The sequence below is a fragment of the Rhinolophus sinicus genome, linkage group LG10 (genome assembly GCF_036562045.2).
Source record: "Rhinolophus sinicus isolate RSC01 linkage group LG10, ASM3656204v1, whole genome shotgun sequence".
NCBI classification, from domain to species: domain Eukaryota; kingdom Metazoa; phylum Chordata; class Mammalia; order Chiroptera; family Rhinolophidae; genus Rhinolophus; species Rhinolophus sinicus.
In genome coordinates this window covers 67,431,825-67,457,098 of record NC_133759.1, presented here as the reverse complement: position 1 = coordinate 67,457,098, position 25,274 = coordinate 67,431,825, and positions in this window count along the sequence as shown.

The window sequence follows — 25,274 nt, the reverse complement described above, 5'->3', positions numbered from 1 at the left end:
ACAAGCCTCTCCTTTATGGTGTCATTATGAGCAGAAAGCTCTGTACAGAGCTTGTCATTATGGCCTGGCTGAGCGGAGCTCTCTATGTCAGCTTCCACACCACCAACACTTTCTCCCTCCTGTTTTGTGGGCCCAACATTATTGACCATTTTTTCTGTGACAGCTCCCCCATCATGAGACTTTCCTGCAGTGACTTCCGCCTCAATGAGGAAGCTGGATTTGCAGTGGGTGGGTGTGTCGTTCTCAGTGCCTTTGCCCTCTCCATAATTTCCTGTGTTCTCATCATCTCTACCAGCACGCAGCTGCACCTACCGTCGCTCAGGTGGCCATTGGAAGGCCTTCTCTACCTGCTCCTCTCATCTTGCTACAGTTATTCTGTTTTATGTTACTGGGAGCATTGCTTACCTGAAACCTAATTCTCAATACTCTCCCACTCAAGCACAACTAGTGTCTGTGTTTTACTCCATCCTAACATCCAGCCTGAATCCTGTTGTCTGCTGTCTGAGAAACACAGACATGCAGGTGGCCCTGAAAAAATTATTTGATCCATCCAAGTAGAATGAATTAGGTCCCTCTTATTAAGCATATTGCTCTGAACATTAACCTAGATGGAATGTATACATTTTTAGAAACACATAACCTAGTAAGACTGAATAATGAAAAAATAGAAAATGTGAACTGATCCATAGCAAATAGGTAGATTGAAACAATAACAAAAAACCTCCCAACAATGAAAATTTCAGTACCAGATGGTTTCTCTGGTGAATTCTATCAAACATTTAAAGAAGAATTAACACCAACCTTTCTAAAACTCTTCAAAAAAACTAAAAAGGAAATACTTCCAAACTCATTTTATGAGGCCAGCATGACCCCGATAATGAAGACAGATAAAGACACTTCAAGAAAACAAAACTATAGATGAACACAGATGAAAAGGGGTTATCCACTGTGACCAAGTGGGATTTATCTCTGGGATGCAAGAATGATCAACATATGCAAATCAATTAATATATTATACCTCATTAATAGAATGAAAGATAAAAATCATATGATTATCTCAATACACGGAGAAAAAACATTTGACAAAATTCATCATTGTTTCATGATAAAAATTCTCAACAAACTGGGAATAGAGTGAGCATGCCTCAACATAATTCAGACTATATGTGACAAATCCACAGCTAACATCATGCTCTAAGAAAACCTGAAAGATTTTCCTCTAAGATTAGGAAAAGAAAGGGTACCCACTCTCACCACTCTTATTCAGCACAGTACTGGAATTCCAGCCAGAACAATTAGGTAAGAAAAAGAAATATTTTATGTGTATTTGTCTGAGTGCATTAAGTCCCGGGGGTAAGGTGTCTGTGACTCAGGGAGCTAGAAGAAGATGTGTGGAGTCGAAGATAAAGTAGACATGCTTTATTTACAGGCTTTCTGGGTCACAGCCAAGGGTTTCTCACTGCTGCACACAGCTGGACATTCTCAGGTTACAACCCACAGCCAGCAGCAGTCTCATAACTCATCAGCCCACAGCAGCAGCCCCCTGTAAAATGGCCGGACACTTTATATCCCACCTAGACAAAAGTGGCTCACAGCCAAGGATGCTGACATAGGAGTATTTACAGTAACATTTTCACGGTGGATGGTGCCTGGGCAGCATTCCATCTTATTGGACCAGCAGGCTGGTCAGAGTCATTAGCTGGCCAGGGGAGGAAAGCCTGACTGGCTCTATTTTCCCTACAATATTTCACCACAATAAAAAAATACTCCATGAAGGAAAAAGAGAAGCTAAATCATTGAATAGTAATAATGTTGAAAATCATTATCTCAAAATTACCAGTAGTTTCTGCTTCTAAAGGTAATTTGAGTCATTTGTGAACCTGAAATGCTAATTACAGTTCCCTCCCACCCCTTAAACTCCTTAGAAGAAGGAATTAAGCAAATAAATGAATCAGACTTAGAGAATAAACAGTTTTACAAGAAAATTAGGCCATAACTTTTTTTTATTTCACCATAATGAAATAAACATTTACAATCACTTTTATCCAGCTAGCTCTGTGAAGAGGCATGATAAAATCAGGCATTTATTTCCAACATAGGCATAGGATTGTAGAAGTTGATCCAGCTTTTGCTTGTAAAATTTAAATAATACTTGTTATCAAAAGTAAGATAGAAAAATTAAGTATTTGCCCTAAAACGTGGCAGAGGCAGTTTGGTAAGCTCTACTAAAATGTAAATTTTGCTAAATCTTCAACTATGCTACTTCTACAAATCTTCTACCTTAATTATGTACTCAAGTATTCACTTAAATAACTATAAACAAAAGGACTTAAGCCTTCTGTTTGAAATAATGAGAATTGGAAACAACTTATAAACTCATCCGTATGTTTAAATTAATTATGGTTCATCTATTTGTATCATAGATCTGCATGGACTAGAAAGGAGATTTTGAAACATTTTAAATTAAAGACGCAGGATGATATTTACAACATATGCCCTTTGCATAAAAAGCCCCACATGTGTAGACACACAACCACATGAATGCACATACACAGACATACAGATATGGATATAGACATATAGATGTTACAAACCAAAAAGGGGCTATGTTGTAATAAACCTGACAAGCTTGGGGAGGGGGCACATGGCAGGTCTAACAAGCTCAGTGACCAAAAGTAACCACACAGGATGGTCTGATCACAAATTCCTAACTGGGCAGGGCATGACAGCTAGTCATATCTCAGGCCCATAGCTTCCTTAGCAAAGGTCAGTCTTCACCTTACGTGACCCCTGTCCATTGTTCTTATGCATCAAGAATGACATACCTTTGAAATGTCAGAGTAATTTTCTTTTCCAAACCCCTCAGAGGCACAACCCCAGCAACAGAGCACAAGACCACAGAAGCCCTCACTGCTACCTTGTTCCCCAAATACCATCTCTCTGTCCTGTAAATGTTAATTATTAATTATCCTGTACCCACCAATGTAAAAGAAGTCTGTGTCTCTCCGTTTTGCTTTTTATCCAATCCCAGAAATTTCCCTGCTTTGCTTTCTCCTCCCACTCCCTTAATCTACCACCAATGGATTTCATGTAACCTTCCTTACGTCTCTTCCTTTGATTCTAATGTACAAAATGAGCTGAAAAGCTGCCATTTTCAGGAATATTTTCTCAATGCATTGGGATCTTGCTTCCAGGTAAGTCCTCATTTTGGCTCAAATAAACTCATAAAACTTTTCTACATTCTTTCTTTGAATATGCATATACAGAGGGTACCAAAAAAAATGTATACACATTTTAAGAAAGGAAAACTGTCTTAAAATTGTAATACTCGATATATACTGATAACAAAAGATGAATACAAGTCACGTTTGATTTCTGCAATTACAAGAGGTGCTCAAAGTGGTTACCATCAGCGTCCAGACACTTTTGATTATAGTGAACTACTGCTTGAGCAATGATGACCAAAGTGTCCACTTACATACATGTTTTTGGCACCCCCAGTATATTTAATATGTATTAAATAGAAGGTCTAGCAAATATGTTGTGATTCACCTATGAAGAAGAGAACATAATAAGCAAAGGCAGCTAATGAAGGTTTTGCAAATTCCACACTATTTTGCTGTATTTTTTCAGTGAGTGCATTTATGTACTTCTTGTGATATTAACAAAAGTGGAGAGAGTACTGGGACAGCAGATCTCTGGCAGTGACCCTCTGGAAAGAAGATAAGCTTTTGTGGCCTACATAGACATGGACGTAACTTGAGCTTACTTCTTGTGAATAAGCTGTCTTCATCCTACTATGTGGAATGATCAGTCAGGTTGAAATGCACAGATCAGACAGGTTGAAATGAACAGTATGTCCTTGAAGAGGACTTCAATTTTAATAGTGCTTGTGTGCTCTAAGAGTTGCCTATGGAACAAGAAACATTTAACTTTGTGGTGGTACATTCAAATATTAATGATCAAATAATTTCCCCTGCTTAATGCAATGTATTTATAATCTTCACAGCCTACTAGCTGCTTTCTTGAATTGTTGCCATCAACAGTATCTAAATCCCCCCCACTTATTTCATTTGCTAACCCACAGGAAAAGCTTGGTGAGGAAACACAAGGGTGACCATTTGCTTAATGAAAAGGAAACACAATAAATTTGTGGAAGTTTTGTTCCTATTGTGGCTGAGAAAGAAGGGAAACAAAAACAAAAACAAAAACAGAAAAACAACTAAACCTTGTTTATGTACTGGTGAAGAGACCCAATTTTGAATACTGGAGATACTCAATATAAAATTAACTGTTTATATTCTATAGTACATGATATTTAAAAAACATAACATTTGTTATAGGAGTATATAAAACCAATCAGTATATGATAGCGTGTTTTAAAAGTCTCACAAATCCATGTTTTGTAATGTTCTTAAGTTATGAGTGAATATTTTATACAGTAATATGAAGTCTGACAATCAAGTTCGTGAGCTTACCACCGTGTGCTTACGTTGGCAGCACCATACAAACAGCTCTGTAAGGTTTCATAACCTTGGCATATCAGTGTCTCACAGCTGTGTTTGTGTCAATGTGTGGCTCTGTTTTGCTGAGTGGCATTCATTATTGTTGTTGTGTGTTTTTGTGTGCCATCATGAGAATGGTGGAGCTTGCATTAGAGCAACGGACAAACATTAAATTTCTTGTTAAACTTGGCAAGAATGGAAGTGAAATCAGGAACATGTTAGTCAAAGTTTATAGGGATAATGCCATGAAGAAAATGGCAGTGTACAAACGGATTCAATGTTTTTCTGAGGGGAGAGAACATGTCACTGATGACAAGAGGTCAGGACAGCCAGTAATGAGCAGAACTGACAAAAACACGCAAAATTTTGTTGAATTGTGTGTCAAAATCGTCAGCTGACCATGAGAAGCATAGCAGACCAAGTAAACATTGATAGAGAAAAAGTTATGAAAATCTTAACTGAAAATCTTGGCATAAGAAAAGTGTCTACAAAAATGGTCCCAAAGGAGCTCACTGAGGAACAAAAGTAAAGGAGAGTCAAAGTTTGCCAAGATCTTTTGGAGAGGCAAGGCGATGTTTTTGACTGTGTTATCACTGGTGATGAAACGTGTACCAATACGACCCTGAAACAAAGCGTTGAAGTGCACAATGGGAATCAGGCAATTTTCCACTATTATAAATGTTCCGTCAGTTCGAATCAAGAGTCACAACGATGTTGCTAACCTTTTTTGATATCAGAGGGATTATTTATTATGAATTTTTGCAAACTGGACAAACAGTTAACCAAGTTTACTATTTGAAAGTGCTGAAAAGGCTGCCTGAAAAAGTTAGACGAAAACGACCTGAACTTTTGCCAACAATTCATGGTTCTTGCAACACAACAAGGCACCAGCTCAGACAACACTGTCTGTGAGGGAGGTTTTAGCCAATAAACAAATGCTGTATTGGAACACCCTCCCTACTCACCTGATCTGGCCCCCAATGACTTCTTTCTTTACCTGAAGATAAAGAAATATTGAAAGGAAGACATTTTGATGACATTTAGGACATGAAGGGTAATGCGACAACAGCTCTGATGGCCATTCCAGAAAAAGAGTTTCAAAATCCCTTTGAAGGGAGAACTAGGCACTGGTGTCCGTGCCCAGTTTCCCAAGGGGAGTACTTCGAAGGTGACCTTAGTGAGATTCAGCAATGAGGTATGTAGCACTTTTTCTAGGATGAGTTCGTGAAGTTAGTTGTCAGACCTTCATATTTCTGTGTTCAAAGAACAATTTAAAAATTAGTAATGCATTAACAGTATGTTTTAAAATTCGTAATGATACAGAAAGTTTAGTTTCCCTAGTTACCTTGCATACTGTTATAATCAAAATGACCGTTGGTAAATTCTTAGTAAGTATATTTTATGAATGTTAATGCTCTGGAAAAGATAATTTAGGGTTTTTAAAAGAACTTTTTTTTTTTTAATCAAGGTGTAACTTGTAGGCTAAGGTATCTGATTTACTGGTGATCCAGTTATTTTGAAAATATACCTGTGAAGTAAGTAGGAATAGGATAGACATATAGTTTGTGTATAGATCAATGAGGATAAGATATTTTTATTAAAAAAGCAATGTAAGATTTAAATTATAATACTGTAAAATAAGGCAATTTGAATGCTCTAATCCATTTCACTCAGTACAAACAAAATTCATGAAAATGTTGTCATTCTATGGTCACCACTTAAAAGAAGAGTTGGGAAATATATATATGGGCTTAACAGATTGAACTGAAATTTACAAATATAAGTAGAATGTACAGTTCTTTGAATTAAAAAAAAGGAGGACTTCCCTTAAAGGATGCAGTGCACTGACCTGCACATCATGGAGATTAGCATGAAACACATGGCTGTAAAGCACATGATGGTGGAGGCTTCATAGCAAACCTACCAAAAAAGCCAAATGCAAAACATACCAATTTTGACATTTTAATATTAGGCTAGTGCTTCAGGTAGAGACATAGCATGCTCGTAAAATGTTTGTTTTAGTTAAAATTTGGCTTCTTGTTTCTTGAACATTCTAAAAATGAGAAATCAACCTTTGGTCTCACAAGGATGGAGACACTGAAATATTGGTGGATAGATTGTTAGATCTAGAGGTGTGTGTGTGTGTGTGTGTGTGTGTGTGTGTGTGTGTGTGTGTGTTGAGGGGGCAGTTAGTCAGGGAGAAAAAGGCATGTTTGGGAAAACACCAAATGTATGTCACTTTCTAGAGTCAACGAAGCAACACAGAACTACTGAAGCCAGTATCATTGATGCAGCCCCTCGCAGAGTGTCCCTGAGTGGCTTCTTATTATTTGTGGTAGCTTTAAAAACTAATCAAATTTATTATAGCTCAATTTATCATTTTTACGTTATAATTAGTACTTCTCTGTTTAGTTTAAGAAATCATTCCTAACCAAAAAGTTAAGAAGATATATTGTAGATGGTTTATTATTTTGCCCTTTACATTTATTTTTAAATTAATTTTTATTTTTTAATAACAATTGACCTTTAATATTATTTTATATTAGCTTGAAGTATACATCCTAGTGGTTAGACATTTATATAATTTACGAAGTGATCCTCCTGAAAAGTCTAGCATGTATCTGACACCATACATAGTTAATAATATTATTGACAACATTCCTTATGCTGTACCTTACATCCCCATGGCTATTTATATAATTGGCAAATTTTACGTCTTAATCCCTTAGACTTTTTCACCCATTGCCCTAACCCCCCTCTCATCTGGCAACCATCAGTTTGTTCTGCGTATCTATGAGTCAGTTTCTGTTTTGCTTGTTTGTTTATCTTATTATTTGGATTCTACATGTAAGTGAGATCATATGGTATTTGCCTTTCTCTGTCTGGGTTATTTCACTTAGCATAATACCCTCTAGGTCCATCCTGGTGGTCACAAATGGTAAGATTCCATTCTTACATCAAAGCTGTCGTGCAGGATGCCGGAATAGAGCAGTACTGTGATACCAGAGCAGAGTGGAGCTGAGCTGCAGCAATGGGGCTGCCTTGCCCCTGGGCCACCTCACATCTGCGCTGTTCTGCAGCTGTGCTCTATCACAATTGAGCTGATTTCACTGAATAAAATCTCCCCCTTCACCTCATCCCCAATTGGGGACTGCTGTCAGCATTGAATAGACACCAATGACTGTAGGTTGACACTTGAAGAAATGAGATTGTTAAATATATATAACTTTTTCAAAAAAATATGTAAAAGCAAAAAGATAATGGTGGCTATAAAAAGAGAGTAGAAACTTAGAAACCCCTAGGTTAGGCTTTAAATATCCACAAGGGACACTTTGTGTTGCGTACCTACAAAGTTGTGTACTTAACTCCTCATGAGTGCTGGTTGACCAACTGTTAAACCCCAGTGCATTCATGATGTGACTAGCAATGAGTTATTTAAGCATTTTAGTCTGTCTAGTAAACTATCTTTGGTTGTTTTGATGTAATGGGTAGCAGGAGGATGTGATAAAGGACTAGAGTATGAGTAGTTTATAAAATCAAAATTGGTTTTGGAGAGCTGGTTGGTTTGATAAATGTTAGTACATTTTCTCCTGAGGCTTGTCAATTAGTGGAGGATGCAGTGATATACAGTATTTTGCCCTGTGTAATGTGCTCCAGTATATAATGCACATCCATGTTTTTGGCCGAAACTTTCAGGGAGAAAAATCTTTCATTTTGATTTTTTAATTCAAATTTTTATTTGTTTACATTTAGGTACTTTTTTTTGCATTCTAAAGGAATTTTAACATTTATTTTTAACATATTATGGTATGAGAAATTTTATGTAACAAATAAGTACAAAACACAAGAACAGGTACAAGGTACGAGAAATTTTATGGACCGGTAACAAATTTACAATATTTACACATCATAGAAGGCCAAGAACTCTTCATTGTTGCAAGTTCGTTGTAAATTCAACAAAACTGATTATCATATCCCAGGGTATTATTTTCCTTATGGATATCGTTATTGATTTCTAGAGTTACACTTTTAACTCATAAGCATATATAACAGAATTAAAAACGTGTATATAGATACAGAATTAGTACTACCCATGTATAATGTGTATCCTTATTTTTCCCTCACAAATTTGGGAAAAAAGTGTGCATTATACGTGGCAAAACACAATACTCTGTTTTCCAAAGGTGAGTTAGGTGGTGTATGAAAAAAATAACGATAAAAACAAAGAACTTTCATTTGAGAACAAAGAAAAAAACCTCAGAATTACCCAGTAATTTGAATTCAAAGCGTGATTGCTTTGTTTGATGAACACGTTGCACAGAGAGTTCCCTCGGTATTAACTGGTTTTTCTAATTTGATAATCACTTGACCTCCCAGTGCGATTATTTGTTTAAAAAGGGCAGGTTGAAAGCATGGGGAATGAGCAAAAATTAGTGTCTCTCAGACCATGAAAAAAAAAAAGTGCTTGAAAGCAGCTTTATTTTCTGTTACTCGGCAACTTCCTGGAGCTGGGAGCCCTGCCAGCTAAATCCCTGTTCTGAAACTACCAAGGGACCTGTTAGAGAGCTACAATATAACAATTAAAAACTTATAATTAATAAGAGGAAATTACAAGTACTTGCACCTGTAGTTTTGATTTTAGGAAAATAAGAGCTTGTTAAAACGTCCCTTGGGTTTCTAACTCAGCTCTCTGGCATTCCAGACAGCGATGAAGCCCCAGGTTCACTTAAGGGAACAGTGATATCAAAGAGAAACTTTGAGAAAAAGTGTGCAGTTTCTCTTGGGATCGGATGCAATTCTCATACACAACGCATAGAGCATTTCATTTGCTCATCATTAAAAACTGCATGTCTGTGTTTACAAGTGGGAGTGGGAGGACAACAGGGTACTTATTGTTCTGAAACAGTAGAGTATCAGAATGAGCCCTCGTCGATGGCTGGGACTCATTTAGCTCGGTGGTCGTGCTTCACGAGGCTCTTGCGCCCACGGTGACTGACCATGGAAATAAGCGGATCTTTCCAAGGAGAGAGTTGTCTCCACTTATTCCAGCATCTTGAAAACAGAACTCCAGATCCATAACTTAGCTTTATTTTAATGTTTTGACTATATCACATTTATGGTAAAATGGTCAGTGAACTAAATATACAATTGGGTATTTTATTGAGTATAGAAACACATGCTATTCAACTCTCTTACTCGCAAGAAACTCTGATTGTTTAAAAGTTTATACATAACTTTAAACATTAAGCCCAAGAACTGAGGCTGGAATATTAAAAAACAGAAACTGATAAATGGTATCCATTGCATAAAACATTTAGTCACCTCAGTGAAAAGTACCAACAATCATAGACTAGACTGAATTGCCTTTGAATTTCAGTCAGAGTACTTCAAGATCAGCCCTCTTGTGAAAGAGTGTTGATGCTCCTAGAGCATGTGCAAGCTAAGGAGCTCTCTTAGCTTTCTCTTCTCCTTGCTACTTTGATGGCTATGCTCCCGTGTCAAATTGTTTAATCAGTTTCTACTCAGTGTTCCCAACTGAGTAAGTTCCCAACTGCTTAAACATATCTTTTGGATTGAAACATGTAACAGGCCTCCCACAACTGCTGCATCCCTGTTTTACCCCTGTGCTGATTTTAAGACAGTGTTCCAGTGACATAAATGTTTAAGTTAATGACATAATTATCATTATTTATCATTATATAACAAATGTTAATGATACTTTATATTTAATTAATTATAATTTGGAAAATCACAAAATTTTATAACATACTGTGTGGTGGTTAGACTTTCTGTATCTTATGAAAGACTGCAAAATCCAGATAGATACCCAGAAGTGAAATTGCTGGGTCCTTCTTTGTATCCTGTTATAACCTTTGTTTTAAAGTCTATTTTGTGTGGTAGAAGTATTGCTACCCAGCTGTTTTTTTCCATTTCCAATTTCATGAAATATCTTTTTCTATCTCTTTACTTTTTTTTATGGTTACATAATGACTTTTTTAAAAAAAATTATTTTTCCAGGACCCATCAGCTCCAAGTCAAGTAGCCACCTCAATCTAGTTGTGGCGGGCGCAGCCAACAGCAGCCCGGCCAACGTGGGGATTGAACTGGCAACCTTGCTGTCAAGAGCACTGTGCTTCAACCAACTGAGCTAACTGGCCGCCCCCCTTAATGACTTTAAATAATGTAAAACGTAAGAGTGTTTTTCTTAAGACAATGCTGATGAATAGCTCCCCCTCTTGCAAAGGAATAAAAAAGTGAGAAAATTGTCAATTGAAGCAGGGAAAAAAATTCTCTACTATCAGAGTGCTTAACCACTGAAAAGAGATATTTTAGAATCCCCATCTCAAGAGATTTTCAAAGATAAGAATAGAGAAATGAGCTGTCCTGGACAGAGTGGTTACAAGAGGGTAAGGGGGGGCAGGTGGTAGAAGAGGGTAAATGGGGTCAAATATATGGTGATGGAAGAACTGACTCTGGGTGGTGACCACACAGTGCAATATATAGATGATGTATTACAGAAATGTACACTTAAAACCTATATAATTTTACTAACCAATGTCACCCCAATAAATTTAATAAAAATTAAAAAAACAATTTCAAGATCTTGGGGGAAAAAAGGAATGATGACCAACAGCTCTCCAAGGGAGCTTCTTATTAGAGCAACACTTAAGCCCTATGGACACCAAACCATCCCTTTACTTTTGAGTCTCTGTCTTTTGATCTGAAGTGAGTCTCTTGTAGGCAGCATATATAAGGGTTTTGTTCTCTTGTCCATTCATCCCTCCTATGTCTTTTGATTGGAGCATTTAATCCATTTACATAGAAAGTAATTGTTGATAGATGTGTGGCTATTGTTGTGTTATTATCCATATTTTGAATCTTTTTTTCTTCTTTTTAAACCAATACTTTTAAGACTTCTTGTAATACTGGTTTGATGGTGATGAACTCCTTTAGCTTTTCTTATACATGGAATATAAAAAACAAAATAAACAAACAAAACAGAAACAAACTCATAGATAGAGAGAACATTTTGACAGTTGACAGATGGGACAAGTGTTGGGGAGTTAGGTGAAAAAGGTGAAGGAATTAAGAAGTAGAAATTGGTAGTTACAAAATAGTCATGGGGATGTAATGTGTGTCATAAGGAATCTAGTCAATAATATTGTAATAACTACGTATTATGTCAAATGGGAACTAAATTTATCAGGGTGTTCACTTTGTAAATTAAATAAATAACTATTACTATGTTGTACACCTGAAACTAATATAATATTGTATGTCAACTGTAACTGAATAAAATATTAAAAAGAAGATTCAGTTTTTCCCCCTAAACTAATCAATAAACCTCATCACTTAATGTTAAAAGAAGATTGCAAAGTCCAAGCTGTTTTCATCACCCATCACCCACATACTGTCTTCATTCTCTCCATATCGTAGCAGGTTTTCATATTTCTAATCTTATTTTCTTTGTTACATATTGGGCCAATGCTTCATTATTGTCTTCTAATAAACTACATTGTTCTTTGACTATGTAGAATGCATTTTCTTTATTTTACTATTTATTTCACTGAATATATTTTATGTTTCCAAGAGTTCTGGTTTTGTTTATTTTATATCCACTTTACTCCTTTCACCCTTCAAGTTTTGTTTCATAATTTTTTTTTTATAATAAAAGTTATTCTTTTATTTTATTAAATTTAAAGTGCAAGTGTGTGTGGGGGGTGGGGAAGGGGTGGCGGAGGGAGGGATGTGAGTCTTTTCTCATCCACAACGTAAATTCCGTCTGTGACAAATTCCTATTACTACGGTTGTTTATGGCTATTTTTCTTAACATTAGATCTCGATCTCTCTCTCTCTCTCTCTCTCTCTCTCTCTCTCTCTCATACTGTATTGTGGCTTCCCCTTCTGTGCTTACCTTTTTGTAACTTCCTCCCAGCAGGCATCTGGGATTCCAACTGAAAACTGGTTCCTGTCATTTAGTACTTGAAATTTTGAAATTGAGGATATAGCAGATCCAGAGCTAAAACAAAGTTGGTCTTAGTCCCTTAACAGTGACACTGAACCTTTCTCTTCTAATTCTGACCTCAAACCTTCCCCTTAAAAGCTTAACCACAAGCAGTGGCTTGACTAGTGTGTATTAGCCCTTTAAATAGGCCCGAAACATACTGTGTCCTCTGGCTTCACATCAAGGATCTTGCTCCAGTCCCCCATCCCTTGTGTGACCTCATTGCTTAGTGTCCCTGGGAAGCTGCTACCTCTGCCCCCCAGTGACGAAACCTGTAGTTCAGACCCACCCACTCTGCAACATTTCACCTGTTTCAGATCTGCAGATGTATTCACCTGGAGCTTCCTGTCAGAGAAAACTTTTGTTTTAATGTGCAAATACACGTATATTTGATATACACATTATTTATCTCTATGGGTGTGGAGCAGAATTGTTTAAGATTCCTGTCCAAGTTGACCCCAATTTATTCCCTTTTTTCCTGTCACATCTATAGTAATGTGTCCTCTGGTTTTTGTTGTTGGTTTTGGTTCTTTAGCTTGTTTAGGATCCCTCAAGCATAGCATTACATTTATCATTATTCTTGTAGGAATAAAGCACTGTTTTATTGCTGCTTAAATGGTTGTCTATGGGTTAGTTACAGAAGTGATCCTCTCCTCATATGCTTGTTAGCCATCAGACGACCATGGCTGTGAATGTTCTAATTAACTGCTGACTTCTGATCAAGTGTAATATAAGCGTTATTGAGTGTCTGCCATATGAGGTAACTCCTGGACACCCTGCATGGACCATTTGCTTATTAGAAGCATGTCTGTGTTTGCAACTGTATTAGGAGTAGGGCAACAATAATGTGCTTGTTAATAGGATGCAGTAGAACAACAGAATGTGGTATCCTTGGTGGCTTTATGCTGATTTTTTTACACTTTTAAAATAAAAATTATTTTAATTTATATTATGAAATATATTTTAAACACAATAGAATATATATCCTATTACTATTTACATGTTTGAAATAAATTATATAAATGTCTAATCACTATGCTCTACACCTGAAACTAAAATATAAATATAAAATAATATTGAATGTCAACTGTAATATAAAAACTTCATCAAGGGATATAAAGTACTGCATAGGGAATACAGTCAATAATCTTATAAGAACTACGTGCAGTGTCAGATGGGTAACAGACTTATTGAGGTTATCACTTTGTGAGGTATATAAGTGTCTAATCACTATGCTGTTTTGTACACCTGAAATGAATAAAAAAAATAAAATTCAGAAAGAAGAAAACAATAGACTAAACTGCAATCACCACAAAAATAGGAAATGTACATCAACAATGCACTTAGACCCCAGGTTGTCTCTTTCTACCTTCCCCAGAGAGCTAAAACATCCTTAATTTTGTTTTAGTCAATTCCTTGTTTTTCTATATAATTTTATCATAAACGTTTGTATATTCAAATATGTGTTTGGGTCATTTTGGAGCTTTATATTCAAAGAATCATACTGAACGTCTTCTTTTGACTTTTTTTTTAACTCAAGTTTTTGCCTAGAAGAGTCATTCATGCCAGTACTGATGGTTGTAAATCACTTAAAAAAATAACTGTTATGTAGTATTGCATTGTTTAAACATAACCTATTCAGTTTTTTTCCCACTCTACTTTTCTGCTATTACAAATAAGAATTCAATGAGTGTATCTGCACAAGTCTCCTTGTGGAACTAGAAATCATTTTAGAGTGCACACCTGGCATAGAAATAAATGAGTCATGAAATATTTACCCGGTAATTCCTGATTACTTTTCAAAGTGATTGCACAAATGTTCATTCCTATCTCTAATGCATTAGAGTTCCTTTTGCTTCATATTATCATCCAAACCTGGCTCATTTAAATAGTTGCCACAAATCATCAGGGAAATGCAAATCAAAGCCACAATAAGATACCATATCACACCTGTCAGAATGGTTATTATCAATAAATCAACAGATAACAAGTGTTGGCAAGGATGTGAAGAAAAGAGAACTCTTCTGTTGGTGGAACTGCAAATTGGTGCAGCCACTATGGGAAACAGTATGGGGGTTCCTCAAAAAATTAAAAATAGAACTACCTAATCATCCAGAAATTCCACTTCTGGGTATTTATTCAAAGAAAGCCAAAACACTAATTTGGAAAGATCTATGCACCTCTATGTTTACTGCAGTATTATTTATAATAGCCAAGATGTGGAAGAAACCTAGGTGTCCATTGATAGGTAAGTAGATAAAGAAGATGTGATATATACAGTGGAATATTACTCAGCAATAAAAAAGAATAAAATCTTACCATTTGCGACATCATGGATGAATTATGCTAAGTGAAATAAGTCAGACAAAGACAAATACAGTATGATCTCACTTATATGTGGAATCTAAAGAACAACAAAAAACCCTGAACAAACAAAACAGAAACAGACTCATAGATACAGAGAACAAACTGATGATTGCCAGTTGGGAGGGGAGTTGGGGAGATGGGTGAGAAAGGTGAAGGGATTAAGAAGTAAAACTTGATAGTTACAAAATAGTCACGAGGATGTAAAGTACAGCATAAGAAATGTAGTCAATAATATTGAACTAACTACTCATGGTGTCAGCTGGGTAATGGACTTATCAAGGATGTCACTTCATAAATTATGTAAATATCTAACCACTATGCTGTACACCTGAAACTAATATAAAATAACATTAAATGTCAACTGTAATTGAAAAATATTTTTTAAATTATTCCTTTCTTTCGGTTACAGTTGACATTCGACATTATTTTATATTAGTTTCAGGTGTACAGCATAGTGGATAGACATTTATATAGTTTATGAAGTGACCTCCTCGATAAGTCCATTACCCAGCTGACACCATATGTAGTTATTACAACATTATTGACTATGTTCCCTATGCTGTACTTGACATCCCTGTGACTATTTTGTAACTATCAAGTTGTATTTCTTAATCCCTTCACCTTTTATAATAATTCCAATATAAATCATTTGACCTTAATGAAAATTCCAAAGCATAAAAAATTTATTAGGAACATTTGCATGATACCTAGCTCAATGTTAAATTTCCAAAAAGCTAAAACAGTCTATCCTTTTAATAATATAGAGGTTGCATTTTAAAAACAAGTGTGGAAATTTACTTGTTTTAGGAAGAAATTATTGATATAAAAGAAAAAAGAGACCAGATGTTTGAAAACATGTCTACCATCATGTGATTTTTCTGGAAAAAATGATGTAAGCAAATGATCTCTAAAACCTCATGTATCCCTACTAAACACAATTAGAAACAGAATTCTCTAACCTCATTTTAAATTACCAAGAGACCAAAATATGTTTATTACTTATTTTAAATAAAACATTTGTATAATAGCTTCAATTTATTTGTAAGATCAAGGGTCAACAGCATTTTGATATAATTGTGGAAATATACTGAAAAAATATCTGATTTATTAGTAAGCATCTGATAATAGTAAGCACAAAAGTAATGTATTTGGTCCATTTTGGTATGTGTCATTTTTAGCTCTGGGAGTCACTGAATTTAAATATTACCGAACAATATACCTACAGCATTGTCATCAATTCATTAATCACAAAGTATTAAATAAAATTTCAAAAACATTGAGGTATATCTACTCATATTGCCCTTACCAAAACTATTGTCATTAATATAAAATAATTTTCTGGTGTGGTCAAAATTTATTTATTAAGCTAAAATTAATTTATTATTAAAGTCTATTAAATATTATTCACTGTCTTTAATTCATAATTTTACATTATACAATATAAACATAAAATAGTTATTAATGATACCCAAAATTTTTAGGGTTATAATTTTTAAGGCAAATATAACTACCACTTGTGGAATTGAAACTTGTCTTATGGTGGTCTCAGTTTTGGTCCTCTCCCTTTCTCAATCCAATTTTATTCCACCATTAAGTTTTTCATCCCAAATCTGTATCTATGATATATTTGTTGAAAGATATTACTGGTAACTGGCATAACGTGAACACTCTCTTCCTTCCCCATGTATGTTAACTCCAGATTTGTTCACGGATGCCACGTGCCCAAATTCTGTCTTCCAAACAGTATTTACAGCTTAAGATGATGCAGTGATGTAGCTGTGGCCAATATGATGCACACACATGCTCTTGAGTAGGTGATTAATAATAAAAAAAAAAACCAGTTAAGATGTACACTTTAAATATCTCACAATTTTATTTGTCTATTATACCTCAATAAAGCTGAAAAAAGTTAAAAATAATCTGTGAAGTTCCATTTGCTTTTTGACATCTCCATCTTTGGGATTCAGTGTGCCTGGGTCATTGTAGAGATGTCTCGTAATACAGAAGCCATTCCTGACTCGAGGGCAAACTAAGTTGGATGGTGAGCAAGAAGATGGAAGGAGATCCGCAGCTGCAGAGACGCAGGGGATCCCAGGAGTGAAGAGAGAACACAAAAGCCAGGTGGTGGGCTCTTTACCCTGCGTCCCACAGCGGACCTCTCCTGCCGTGGGGACAGCATATCTAGCATTTGAGGCAATAACCTCAGCTGATACCTCCAGTTAAGCCTTAGGCCAGGCAAAGGACACAAACTCCATACCTGGGTCCTTCCCCTCGCTCTTCCAATCCTACCCCAGCCCTTCCAGAGACTTGAACTGGCCCCTGAACTGAGGATCAGTGTCAGATTACAGAGGAGCCTTGCTGCTCGGGCTCTGGGAAGACTGGCGGATGGCTCTGGCCCAGGGAGGAGGCTGGGAGGAGTGTGGTTTTTGCTGGGCTAGGAGAGAGGTGACTCCTCCATCCCTAGCCATCACCTTTTCTGGCCTGCGGGAAGAGTGTGACACAGCTGGGCTAGGAAAGAGAAGACCACTTCTTCCATCCCCAGCCCCCACCTTTTCTGGCCTGCCTAGGGCGGGGCAGTTACATCTGTGGAGGCACTCCCAGGGATCAGCAGTAAGTGGCAGACACAGCTCCTAGCTTTCACCAGCTGAGAAATCTCTCCGCCCGCCACACACACACACACACACACACACACACACACACACACGGAAGAAGTGCCTTAAGACTCAGGAGAACTGGACACAGGGCTGGTGGTGCTACTCTCAGTGTGCATATGTGCAGGCAAGGGCAGAAACTGCACTGGCTTTGTAAAAACTACCGTCCAGACCCCTCAGCCCCACGCATCTAACTCTGCAGTCCCAACGTCATTCTGGGCACCAGGTGACCGGCTCTGCCTGCACAATACTCAGGGGACTCTTTGGTACAGCAGAGGACAACCTGGAGATTACTTGGTGGGCTTAAGCCAAGACTGGCGCTGCTTTTTGTTTTGTTTTGTTTTGTCTTTATATCTTTGATATCTTTGCCTGTGTTGAATGGGGATTGTCGGTTGTTTTTTACATGTGAATGTATTTGATTTTTTCTTTGTTGTTGTTGTTGTGCTTGGGGATTTGCTTTGTTCTGAAATTGCCCTACCAGGGCCCAGCTTAAGAGGCACAAGATCAACATACCCAGAGGCCAAATACAGACCAAATCAGAGTACTACCAGGTTTGACCTACAAGAGACACACCCAGAGGAGATTCAATGGGCACAAGAGCCCATAGAGGACAAACCACATTTAAGCGGTCAACCCTCACGTAGTCAGCCTAGGAGTTAACCCCTCCTACTGACAAGTGAAAAGCAGTTAAAGATCTTCTTTAACAGGACAATATACACAACACAAGAGTCACCTTTGGAGCACACGCAGAGTAGAAGAATGAAGTAGTGCAAGTCAAATATAAAGGACACATACTACATAAGATAACCCAGCAAGAACTAAGAACTCTAGGGGATCTACCTAATACATCAAAGCAAACACAGAGAGTCAGCCAGAATGCAGAAACAAAGAAACATGTCCCAAATAAAAGAACAGAAGAAACCTCCAGAAATGGAACCAAATGAAACAGAGGTAACCAACCTATCAGAGACAGAGTTTAGAACACTGATGATAAGAATGTTTAAGGAGCTTAGAGAGGACATCAAGAAGGATGTAGAAATCATAATGAATAACCAGTTAGAACTAAAGAACACAATTACTGAAATAAAGAACTCACTTGAAGGAATTAACAGCAGGTTAGATGAAGCAGAGGATCGAATCAGCGACTTAGAAGACAAGTTAGCAGAGATCACCCAAACTGAACAACAGAACGAAAACAGAATAAAAAACAATGAAGATGGTTTAAGAGACCTCTGGGATAACATCAAGTGCAACAATATGCGCATCACAGGAATACCAGAAGGGGAAGAGAGGAAGCAAGGGATTGAGAACATATTTGAAGTAATAATGTCCGAAAACTTCCCTAACCTGATGAAGGAAACCAACATACAAGCCCAGGAAGTGCAGAGAGTTCCAACCAGGATAAACCCAAACAGGTCCACACCAAGACACATTATAGTTAAAATGGCAAAGGTTAAAGACAAAGAGAGAATCCTAAAAGCAGCAAGAGAAAGACAGAGGGTTACATACAAGGGAACTCCCATAAGACTATCAAATGACTTTTCTGCAGAAACATTGAAGGCCAGGAGGGAGTGGCAGGAGATACTCAAAGTGATGGAAAACAAAGGCCTACAACCTAGGTTCCTTTATCCAGCAAGGCTATCATTTAAAGTTGACGGAGCGATAAAGAACTTCCAAGAAAAGAATAAGCTAAAGGAATTTATTACCACCAAGCCAGTATGTAACCAAGCCAAGCAAGTATGTAAGGTGGAGTAAAAGCAGTCTATTCAATAAATGGTGCTGGGAAACCTGGACAGACATGCAAAAACGAAGCTGGACCACCTCCTTACACCATATACAAAAATAAATTCAAAATGGCTTAAAGACTTAAATGTAAGATCTGAAACCATAAAATTCCTAGATAAAATATAGGAAGAAACTTCACAGACATTACCTGGAGTAAGATTTTTACTGATATATCCCATCGTGCGAGGGAAATAAGAGAAAAAATAAACATGTGAGATTACATCAAACTAAAAAGCTTTTTCACAGCAAAGGAAATCATCAATAAAACAAAAAGGGATCCTACTGAATGGGAAAAGATATTTGCCAATGATATATCTGATAAGGGGTTAATATCACAAATTTATAAAAAACTCACTCAACTCAACTCCAAAAAAACAAACAACCCAATTAAAAAATTGGCAGAGGATATGAAGAGACAGTTTTCTAAAAAGGATATACAGATGGCAAACAGACATATGAAGAAATGCTCAACCTCACTAACCATCAGAGAAATGCAAATAAAAACCACAATGAGATACCACCTCACCCCAGTGAAGATGGCTATCATCAAAAAATCAACAAACAACAAGTGCTGGCATGGGTGTGGAGAAAAGGGAACGCTTGTGCACTGTTGGTGGGAATGCAGATTGGTGCAGCCACTATGGTAAACAGTATGGAAGTTTCTCAAAAATCTGAAAATGAAACTACCTTATGATCCAGCAATCCCACTCCTGGGTATCTATCTGGAGAAATCCAAAACTCCAATTCAAAAATCTTTATGCACTCCTATGTTTATTGCAGCACTATACACAATAGCCAAACATGGAAGCAACCAAAATGCCCATCGGTAGATGACTGGATTAAGAAACCGTGGTACATTTATACAATGGAGTATTACGCAGCCATAAAGAAGAAAGAAATCTTACCATTTGCAACAACATGGATGGACCTAGAGAACATTACGTTAAGTGAAATAAGTCAGACAGAGAAAGACAAATACCATATGATCTCACTTACATGTGGAATCTAAAGAAAAGAATAAGTGAATGAACTAATCAGAAACAGTTTTGGAGACATAGAGGAAAAACTGAGGATTGCTAGAGGGGCGTGGGGGTGGGGATAAGGGGGAAGGTGAGAGGTTTAGAAAATAGTCGGTAACCACAAGATGACCACGGGGTTTTGAAAATTAATTTGGGGAACGTAATCAATAATGTAAAGATTTTGTAGGGTATCCGATGGATATGTGTCCCATTTGGGAGACCACCTCAGGGATGATGTAGATGCCTGATCTCTGCACCGTACACCTGAAGCTGAACAATAATGAATGCCAACTATAATTTTATATATATATATATATATATATATGTATGTATATATATGTATATATTTTTATGTATATGGTTACAGGAAGCGGAGTACAGCATTAGGAATAGAGACAGTGGAAATGTAATGGCTCTGTGCGATGTCAGAGGGATAGTGGATGGGAGGGAGGGGGGTTCACACAGTGTGAGGGATATAAATGATAAACATCTAAGTTTTGCTTTGTCTTGTGCACCTGAAACTAATAAAATTATATTAAAAGAGAAGAAGAAGATGGAAGGAACCCAGTTCATTGTGGGTATCAATGAGCAGCCATATGAACTATTGACTAATGCCAGATTTCTGTTGCATGAGGCATAAGCCTCCTCACTGATTTAAAAGGACTGAAGTAGTATTCTCTGTTATTTGTAGCTGAACCTATTAGAGACTTAATACAGAATTTCCCTACAATTGCATTCAATAGAACAAATTTTTTTTCCTTGAAATCTAAAGTAACCTACATGAGGTCCAAACCGAGATTATCACCATGTTCTAAGTGAACTAGCCTAGATCATTGTGGAATATTCATTATACACTATTTCAATTACTAGGTACAATGAAGGGCAAATCCATTATATAACAAACCTCATTCTCCCCTCCCCACATTCACATATTAACAAATTAATGTCATGAAATACTTAAACCATTCTTGTTCTCTTACTCTTAAAATGATCAATAGATTCATAATTTAAGGTGAATATTTGCACTGCTAAGTGGTTTAACATAATATGCAAGAAATATGGATGGAATTTCAACTTCACACAGTCTATAGTCTCTTGTAGATAACACATAGATATTCTAGACAAGTAGCTATACAGAGTAATTCTCTTCTGTGTCGCATGTGGTGTACATGTCAGTATAATGGATTAGGTAAAGAATCAAGCAAGATAGCCCAAATTATCTGATGTGGTATGCCTTTACATGCATACTACAGAATGCAATGCATATGCAAAATGAACAAGAATAATATGGAAACCACATTGAAACACATTCTGAGAGGAAGGGATTTAGAATTGATTTCCCGTTAAAATTTTCTGATTAAAGAATCTAAATGCCAATTGTTACCCCAATAAATTTGATAAAATTTAAAAAAAAATCTAAATGCCAATAAATTTGAATGTTTCAAATAATAGTCTCACTATTTTAAACCATGCTTATCACTGTTTAATTTCAGAAAAGAAATACATTCAAGCAAATATTTTGCATTTATCCTTTGTAAAGGCATTAACCTATATTGTGATTTGACTTTCATGTGTCTTTTTTTTTAGACAAAGAGGGCATATGGAAAAGGTCATCTAGGAGCTTAATTTTAAAGAAGTGAGAAAGCAGGGCGGCCTGATGTCTCAGTTGGTTAGAGCTAGCTATAAACAATAGGGTTGCGGGTTTAATTCCCACATGGGATGGTGGGCTGCACCCCCCCTGCAACTAAAGGTTGCAAACGGAGCTGTGCCCATTTAGACTTGGAGCTGAGCTGTGCCCTCCACAACTAGATTGAAGGACAATGACTTGGAGTTGATGGGCCCTGGAGAAACACACTGTTTGCCAATATTCCCCAATAAAATTTAAAAAGAAAAAAAAGAAGTGAGAAAGGAAAAAGCAACCTCTGACAGTTGTCTACCCAGCTTGTGTGGCTAAACAGCTAGCTAGGTGATATTCTCCTTTTGATTGTGAAAAGAAAAGTCACAGAACAGCATTGAAAAGGGTCACTATGGGATTACATCATCAAAATGGCGGGGTGAGGTGTAAATTCCAAGCTCCCCTTGAATTTACAACTAATTGAACAACAATAACTCCACAAAGGACTCCCTGCACAGTAGACAGGCAAGACGAAGAGGCTCACCACTGAATTCACCTAAAGGTGGGCGAATCGCGCAAGCGGGGGAGGAGGGAAGGGAGAAATGCGGAGACGGAGCTGCGAAGGTGCAGGACGCAGACCTAGCTCAGTGCTCCGAGCTCGCTGCATCCCGGAACTACCGCAGCAGCGAGAGAGGGAAGACCTCGGACTGCTAGGGCTCTGCTTATGGCCCGCAGGGCTGAGGGGGTAGCATATAACACGGCTGAAACCAACACACACGGCAGAGACCTCAGAGAAAAGACTGAGGAAAGAAAGCTAAAAACGGTGGTTTAAGCCCTCACTGCCATGCAGAGAACGGAAGCCTTAGGCACTGAGACTAGCCGCCCCCTCCCTGCCCTCCCAGAGCTCACCCTGCCCCTACCTGCCCAGTACTAGAAGTGGAACAGTAGCAGTGTCAGATCAAAATAACAGAATATTTGCAGTTCTGAGAACTGTGGACTGCAGACACAGATCCGCAGCCCAACTAGTTACGGCAAAGGGGAGGGAGCTGTGGAAGCACGACTGGGTGTGGTGGTGGTCGCCGCCATTGCTCTGGGTCACCTCTCACAAATCACCACGCCCGTGGCCCCACCTATCTGGGAAGATCCCTGCAGGAGGAAACAGAACTGCTGAAATGCATGGGCTCTGAATCTGGTGCAGGAAGAGCTTGGACCTTCGAAAGCTCTCCGCAAACTCACACGGACACTGCGCCCTGTGACCCAGGCGAACTATTAACAGAGGAGAAGCCCGTCTCCCAGGGAATCTCCCCATCGTGTGAGAAGCTGGAATAGTGCAGAGAAAACATAGCACTACCATGTGAGAGAGAAAAAAAGGCTGCAATCAGAGAAAAAAATAAAACATTCTACCAACAAGTACTGGAAAACAAAAGAAAGACCTCTTCCTATCAACCTGTTGCAGAAACCACTCCTTTAGATGTCTAGGATGAGAAATAATAAATCAGTAATTGCCATGAATAACCAAGGCAACAAGACAGCTCAGAAAGAAAGTGAAAAATCTCCAGAAAAGACACTTAAAGATACAGAAATATGTGACTTAAATGACAGAGAATTCAAGATTGCAATTCTGAAAAAACTCAACGAGATGCAAGAAAACACAGATAGGCAGTTAAATGAACTCAACAACACAATCAAAGAACAGCGTGAGCATTTTACGAAAGAGATTGAAATTTTATTTTCCTTTTCTAATATATATATATATATTTTTTTAATTTTATTAAATTTATTGGGGTGACAATTGTTAGTAAAATTACATAGATTTCAGGTGTACAATTCTGTATTACATTATCTATAAATCCCATTGTGTGTTCACTACCCAGAGTCAGTTCTCCTTCCATCACCATATATTTGATCCCCCTTACCTTCTTTTCCCACCCCCCACCCCCCTTACCCTCTGGTAACCACTAAACTATTGTCTGTGTCTATGAGTTTCTGTTTCTTGTTTGTCTTGTTCTTTTGTTGTTTTTGGTTTATATACCACATATCAGTGAAATCACATGGCTCTCTGCTTTTTCTGTCTGACTTATTTCGCTCAGCATTACACTCTCAAGATCCATCCATGTTGTCACAAATGTTCCTATATCATCTTTTCTTACCGCCGAATAGTATTCCATTGTGTATATATACCACAACTTCTTTATCCATTCATCTATCGAAAGACATTTTGGTTGTTTCCATGTCTTGGCCACCGTAAACAAAGCTGCAATGAACATTGGAGCACAAGTGTCTTTATCTCTAAATGTTTTCAGATTTTTTGGTTAGATACCCAGGAGAGGGATTGTTGGGTCGTATGGCAATTCTACTAGTAATTTTTTGAGGAACCTCCACACTGCCTTCCATAATGGCTGCACCAGTCTGCATTCCCACCAACAGTGTATGAGGGTTCCTTTTTCTCCACAGCCTCTCCAACACTTGTTACTATTTGTCTTGTTGATGACAGCCATTCTGACTGGGGTGAGGTGATATCTCATTGTGGTTTTGATTTGCATTTCTCTGATGATTAGTGATGTTGAGCATTTTTTCATATGTCTATTTGCCATTTGTATGTCCTCTTTGGAGAAATGTCTCTTCAAGTCCTCTGCCCATTTTTCAATTGGGTTGTTTGTTTTTTTGTTGTTGAGTTGCATGAGTTCCTTGTATATTTTGGATATCAGCCCCTTATCGGAGGCACTGTTTGCAAAAATCTTTTCCCATTCAGTTGGTGGCCTCTTTATTTTGCCGATGGTTTCTTTTGCTGTGCAGAAGCTTTTAAGCTTCATATAGTCCCATTCATTTATTTTGGCTTTTACTTCCCTTGCCTTTGGAGTCAAATTCATAAAATGCTCTTTGAACCCAAGGTCCATAAGTTACTAAACCTGTGTTTTCTTCTATGCAGTTTATTGTGTCAGGTCTTATGCTTAAGTCTTTGATCCATTTTGAATTAACTTTGGTACATGGTGACAGATAGCAGTCCAGTTTCATTCTTTTGCACGTGGCTATCCAATTCTCCCAGCACCATTTATTGAAGAGGCTGTCTTTGCTCCATTGTATGTTTTTAGCTTCTTTGTCAAAAATTATCTGTCCATATTTATGTGGTTTTATTTCTGGGTTATCAATTCTATTCCATTAGTCTGTGTCTGTTTTTCTGCCAATACCATGCTGTTTTGATTATTGTAGGGCTGAAATTTTGACCCTGTCACTTTCTCTTGATGATTTGATTTTTAAAGTACATTCTCTGAATCTCTGTCTATCCCCATTGATTAAAGGGGAGATAGTAACAGTGGTAAACTCATT